Consider the following 7,276-nt stretch of genomic DNA (forward strand, 5'->3'; position numbering starts at 1 on the left):
CTATGTCTAATTTCCGGAGGAACCGCCAAACTGATTTCCAGAGTGGTTGTACCAGTTTGCAATCCCAGTGAAAACCTAGCATAGCTTCCAGTTCACTGAGGGATCCTGACCTTATGGCAATAAGGCAAAAAGCAATACCCACCAATCCTGTTCTGGCCTCTACACGTGTGTGCCAGGTATGCACATATGCACACTCACATTTGCATGCACAGAGTTTTCATCCCAGCACCGCTGTCACAAACATGGTACAGTTCCACACATTCATTCAACCCAATCCTGCGGAAGGCAGGGACAGGATGGCCGAGTCTTGCTACCTTGTATCCTAGTTTTAAAAAATGTGAGCCTCAGGTTCAGGGAGTGATTTTGCCTTACAGGAATGAAGCAGGGAGTGATAAAGGAAAAGAACCAGTGCCTACCTCTGACCTCAGTGCACAAAGGTGTGACTCTTTGCACAGGCATATATACAACCACCACATGCACATATATAATCCCCCTGGCGCAGTACTCTCCTTAATAGATGTACACATACACACATTTAAAATTTTAAATACAGAATACTTCCTCATGAGTATCTCCAAATGTGGGCAGAGGCTCTATCTCTCTAGTTGTATTTCGGCAAAGAACTGGAACCTCACACTGGAGGACACAAGACAGCCTCAGGTTCCTGATGGACTTGGGCAAGAATCATCAAGTCGATGTGTTTTGGATTCAAAGCTATCAACCACACCCCCATTTCAGTACTTCAGCATTGTCTCCAGAGGCAAATGAAAGCCAGAAGGAAGACAAAGGTATTCTCACTCCAAATTATCTTACTGAGGTTTTGTAGACAGGCTTTCCCTTGAAAGTCCCTGCATCTACGTCCTAAGGAAGATGGGTTTGTGTGCATGTGTGCATGCATGTGTGTTTCAGAATGACTAAAAAAGGAAATGGAAGTAGATACACTTAGCATTTGATGTTTGCCATTATAATAAGGAGAAGAATGATGAAGTGCCATCCTTAAAGAAAATATCTAATAAAAAAAAAAAAAGAATAAAAAGAAATGCCATCCTATATCCAAGGATCAAGTTTGGTCTATTATTTGTTAATACATGAACTATTTTATTAATACATTTGCTTCCAAGAAATATAAAATGTCCTATTAAGAACAGTGGTTAATGTTTCTTTGGAGAAAGCTAGTTTCCAGTGTAGTAGAGCAGTGAGGTAAAGACTATAACCCTGGCAGACATGGTCTCCTTGGTCCCAGTAGTGACACCACTACTGACTAGTTGTCATCTTAAGTAAGTTCTACCTCTGAGCCTTGGCTTCCTCACTCATTCAAATCATATACTAACAGTTCTTACCGAGGTGGGAGCAGTGTTGAGTAGATGAGTTGATATATGTAGAGTATTTAGAGAGTGAACACAGAACATGCGAGGTAGGTATCAGTCACTCTATTTATGACCAAATACTGTGCAGTACCTTTTCTCTAGTTCTAGGCGAACCCCTCATGCTAATGTTACTTAAATTGGATAACATCCAACACTGAGACTTCTGCCACAATGATCTACATAAGACAGCACCAATGTTCTATCACCACCCTAATGACTTTGATTAGAACCAAAACAGTCACCAATGCCTGCTTAACACACAGATTGATTGGCAGGCTTTTGGAAGTACCGGGAAGCCCAACCATCTTTTTGTAGGTAGGGACTGGTTGAAGCGAGTATGCCAGTCTGTGCAAAATGATCTATGCTAAAACAGATCGGTTTTCTGTATGCATGTATACTACCTAACAGAAGCCACAGAGGCGGGGAATAAAAGGAGAAAGACAGTTAATGGCTTCAGTGAGTGTTGTTTGAGCATCTGGGCTGAGCTCACACTGAAGCATCAGGATGCAGACTGAGAAGTGGATGAGGCATTCATTCCTACGGGAGAGGAGCTCACAGTCAAGCGGGAAAGGCAGAATAGAAAATCAATCACACTGCACAGCGAATTAAGGACCAGTGAAGGCATTCCCTTAAAATGCACAGGAGCGGCCTATAATTGTATTTCCTTTACTGGCCTGAGAAGAGAGGTGAGAGAGGATGAGTCAAAAGGCAAGTAAGAGCCAGTCTGGCCACTACGTACATGAGGGCATTCCAAGTTATGCTATAAAAAGTTCAGAGATATTGGATAACACTGAAGAGACTGTAAGCTGCAGTGAGGCAAAGCATCCCTTCCTTGGGGTTCTTGAAAGACTGAGAAGTATAAAATGATGGGAAAGATGAAGAGCCCATGCAAGTGGGAGGCTCACTTCATGCGTGCAGTATGGCTATGTATTCCTGACTATGTGATGGTACAAATATACTATATAGATTGCCCCAGGAGAGAAGAGAAGCCAAGAAGCCATAACCAACAATTGAGAATTAATTTTCTGTGCAAAGGGAATAGAGTGGAAGTAGAGACTGCTGATACCACTATTGGTTATCTATAGAAACAGGTTTCATTGAGCTCTTCTGTGACAATAATATGTGCTGTCTACCTGCCTGGAAAATGTATGCAGTGCCCAGCTGCCTGGAAGACAGGCTTTGGAGAGCAGGTGGTAGGTCTATGGTTGGGATGGGAGCTGAGCAATGGGCACCAGACCCAGATCAATGGCTCTTTTTGGGAGCTGAACAATGTTATCATTTGGGGAGCTTTCCATCTGACTCATGTCTGAGCTGCACCTCCAGAACTGTGGTATAATTGATTGGGGTTATAACCCCAGAGCAAAGAATTTTCAAGAACTTCCTTACATGACCTAACTTTCAGATGGGGTTGAGAACTCAAACTCTATACCATGGCTACCTAATAGTGGACCAGAAGCTGAGTGGAAAGGCCACATCTCCTTTTGGTTCAAAATCTGCCCTGTGTGTGTGTGGTGTGTGTGTGTGTGTGTGTGTGTGTGTGTGTGTGTGTGTGTGTGTGTAATGTGTAGCAGTCCTTACCCAACCCAAGCTGACATGTACAGAGCTCAGAGATCAGTACTGACAATTTGCATCAATGGCTTCTCAACTGTTCTTTTGAAACTGGGGTCTCTCACTGAACTTAGAATTCATCATTTCATCTAGGCTGGCTGGAAAACAAGCCTCCGGGACCTAACTCTTACTACACTCCAGTTCTGGGCTTCCAGGTGCACATGCCATTGGGACTGACTTTTATTTGAGTGCTGGGGACCCAAATTTGGATACTCACATTTGCTCAGTAAGCATTTTATCCATCAAAATCTGTATTTTAACATCATCATCTGGTTCAGATGTACACAACCATTTGACAAGACCACAGTTATGCATCAGAATCACATAGGAAGCTTATTAAAGATGGATTGCCAGTTGGCACTGCAGATTATGATCCAGGCAATATTGGGTAGGGCCTTTAATGTACATATCTTCTAAAGTGCTGATGAGTCTGATATACATTTGTAATCATATTCCATTATCCTAGCTGGTGTTGTGGTGCATGCTTGTAATCCCAGCACTTGAGAGTCCCATGATCCTCTGGGGTAACTAACTGTTGCTCTTTTTATACTGCGTAGTAAGTTTAGCTGGGGAAAGGCAGAGGGCCCACCTCATGTGAAGAAAGCTCTACTTAGAAAAGAGCTTTTATTGGAAAGCTATGTAGGCCCTGGTAGAAGAGGAAAGAGGCCGAGGTGCAGAAGAAAGGTCTGAACATGTCGTTGGAATCATAACCTCAAAGTCTTAGGTTGACATTTAAAAGGTGGGACTTTTGGGAGGTGACTGTGCCATGTGGGTTTTGCCCTCATAGACCACCACAGGATTATGGAGTTATGCCAGAAAATGGTTCTAAAAGTAACCTCTCTCCCTTTCTCCCCACCCCCTCTTTCTGGCTTATTCTCTCTATTTCACCTTGTGATAACCACTGTCATACCAGGTTCTAGCAAGAGGGCCCTTAATTAATGTCAGCAGACACTAGCACCACATAGATTTCCTAATATCCGGAACTATAAGCTAGGATAGATCTCTTTGCTTATTAAGTTAACTGGTCTCATGCATTTGATAGGGCAATAGAAAGTACACTGGGGCATAAGTCATACCTGCACTGTAAAATGACTCACAATTCCAATGTGGTCTTCTAGTATATATATATATATAACAGTCAAAGAGTTTAAATGTCTTTGCGTTTCATGTATGGGAAGGAGGGAGGCAGAGGATGTGTGTTTGGCATCTCTCCATACTTACAAAAATGTCTAGCCAGCCCAAGGATCTCCATGATTCATCCATCTCACTGACCTTCCCCATTTGGCCCACAATTGGTAAAAGGTTCCAGGGCTTTCTGAAGAGTGAGAGGGCAAATGAGGGAGACAGCCAAACACGAATAGCCATGGCAGTTAGCCACAGTCAGAAAGTGTCTTGTCTTCCCTTAAGACATTGCTGGGGCACCTTGGTGCTGGGATACGCAGATGAGAATCCCAGCACTGGCTTCCTCCTCACCCCACCCTCATCTTCACTGTCATTCTCTATCCCATAGATTCTCACTAACAGACCTTGCTAGCCTCCTACACTGTCAAGTGTACACAACAGATGAATGGAGAGGGAAAAGCTTGTTGTTCCCCTTGCAATGGATCCTTTTATTCAAAGGGGCAACGGTTGTCAGTCTCAGCCTAACCTGGTTCCAGAGCTACGACAGAGACCAGCTTTCAACTCCCCAGAAGTTACATGATAGTTTCATCTTTTTTTCTTTTTACAGGAAAACTACCTCTTTAATCAAAGTATATGATTTCCTATGTGGTTCTTGGCTAATACCTTAGGCCCTGTTTTCAGAAGTGAAAAAGCAGTGGGAAGAGCTCTCTGTGCCTGGAGTACAGCCTGGGAGGTTGAGAGATTACCCTCCCCTGATTTCCATACCCTGTGGCTTCCAGCCTCTGTGTTCTGGAGTGGCCCCAGGGGGACCTGCCTGGAATTCTAGCACTGATTGACAGGAGGCCTCTGGGAATACCATCCAACTCTTCTTTTTGTCTCCTTCCAATTACTGAGGGAAGGAGTGGACGGAGAACATATTTAGCAAACATTTTCATTGTTGCTTTTAAAAATCTCCTCTGTAATTAGGTACTCCAGGGGTAGTCAACCACGAAAAGCCACAACCACTACTGTCAAGTTCCATAAAACAAAGGAGAAACCAATTAATCAAAAGGAAGAAGAGGCAAGCTGAGCATGAGCACCTGTCTCAGTCACCTAATGCCCACTCATGCTCACACCCACCCCTACCCATATCCACTCCCACTCATGCCCAGGCTCCACAATCAGGCCAGCCCCACTCATCAGGAGTGTTTCCAGGCCCTGTGTGGAGAGATCCTTGAGCCTTGGACTTTGGTCTCACAGACCCATCTTATGAACAAGGCCAACAGTTTTACTGTGGTCTAGGTATAACCATTTCAAAAATCAGAAAGAAAGGAACCAATGAAACAGAGAGAATCCAAACACATTTTGAGGTGCCCTGGCTCTTACTGCTTGCATCCTTGTGAAGTGATGGCGTACAAAGCCCTGCTCAGATTCTAGCATGCTTCTTGATTGTTTTTGAACTTCCAGCTAACAGGCCTTAGAACACCTTGGAAGCAATTGGTGCCAAGCACATTGAATTATTCTAGTGAACTGGGCTCACAAGAGTGGGTCTCAGTCATGAGTGTGTGCCATTCAACACTGCTGTTTCCTGTGATCTTAGAGACTCCTCTCACAATATCAACACAGACATTACAAGAAGTGCTCTTGCAGGGGCTTTCTTGTGTGGATTCTCAAACTCATGGGAGTTAGTTCCCACCCCATATTCCTTCTTTGGGAGTTGTTTCAAGGTATCAAGATCCACTGATCTTGAAGAGGACCAGGATCTTTATAGAGTGTGCAATGACTGGCTGTTTGTCTATCCTTGGCCTGAAGGAAGAAGCCATACCTCCTATAATCTTCTGGTCAACACCACTGCTTGCTGTTTTGCTGCAACCTGTTGGATTGTCTCTCACAAATGGAAGCCCAGGTGTCCTCGTGAAATGGAAGCACCCTATATATAGTATTCAGTGACCTTGCTGTTTCTGTGTCTTCTTTCTATCCCAATGCACATGTGCATATATTACTTTGCTTGCTTGAAGTGTGTTTCAGGCCCATATGACTTGCTTTAGTCAATGGCCTTGATATGCACATCACAAAAACATGGCTATGCTGAGGAATCTTTTCCTATACTGCTCTTCCACAGCTACAGCAACTAAGAAGATTGGCATTTGCATTGGGTAAAGCAAGTACAAAGGGCCTAAGGGCAACAGGCTTAGAAGGTTTCCCATGAAGTGGGCAAGGAGGTTGTAGGTGTTCTGAAGGCTAGATATGTGCATATTTACTAGCATGTGGAATAACCTGGAATCGAAAAGGAGAGAACTTCATAACTGAATAGTTGGCATAACAAAGGAATGGCAGCTCTCAGACACTTAAGGATGCCAGGCAAGCATCCTATAATTTTCTAGGGGAAGCTGAGGAAGCCATGGGGTTTTAGTCATTTCACATATAACTGAGGGAAGTAGGGAAAACAGAAAGCCTTTCCAGAGAAAATGTGTAGAGCCAGGCATCACGGCACCCAATGGGCAAGGAAGCCTTATCTCTGAGAAAAGACTGAATCAAGGAGACTTCTCTGTCCAGAGTGTCACACACTAACGATGTCTGATCATAGCAATTTCAAAATTGCTAATGGTCGGTGTTTAGAAAGCATCTGTTTTGTTTTTCCCCTTTTCTTTTGTTTTTTCTTCTTTTCTTTTCTTTCCTTTTCTTTTGTAGTTGTGTGTGTGTGTGTGTGTATGTGTGTGTGTGTGTGTACTCAGAGGGAGCATGCTTTCTGTTTCTCACATTTATAGAGTTGTAAGAGTATCAACAGGAGACCTTGTAGACCAGATATAGAATCTGTCATGCATCATTCGGTGAACAGAGATTCTAAACTCTATACCATGACACTGGGCATTTAGAGTTGAGTGGGAGAATAATATATTTTGTGTACAAGGGAGAGCAATCTGAACGTTCAAATCCCAGGCTATAGTGAGCATCACTTGAGCTCACCATTGGAGACTATGGTCCTCTCCTCCTATAAGAGTGAAAGCATTGCAGTTCCTTGAGAGGATGCATTCTGCTGCCTCCTCAGTGCTCTGTATGACATATGACCTGCAGCTACTGATGAGAGTTGACATGAGGTGACAGTTCAGGGTACATGTTTTCCAGAAGTGTCCATGTTTCTTCTTCTTCTTCTTCTTCTTCTTCTTCTTCTTCTTCTTCTTCTTCTTCTTCTTCTTCTT

The 7,276-nt window shown here is 43.5% G+C and overlaps 1 protein-coding gene across 2 annotated transcripts in view; it reads right to left on the reverse strand.

Annotated features, from left to right (window-relative positions):
* The window catches only part of Shisa6 (shisa family member 6), a 310,869-nt gene that overhangs the window by 149,235 nt on the left and 154,358 nt on the right, over positions 1-7,276 (reverse strand). The gene's annotated exons all lie outside the window — the stretch shown is intronic.

Source organism: Mastomys coucha, unplaced genomic scaffold, assembly GCF_008632895.1.
Source record: "Mastomys coucha isolate ucsf_1 unplaced genomic scaffold, UCSF_Mcou_1 pScaffold5, whole genome shotgun sequence".
Lineage (NCBI taxonomy): Eukaryota > Metazoa > Chordata > Mammalia > Rodentia > Muridae > Mastomys > Mastomys coucha.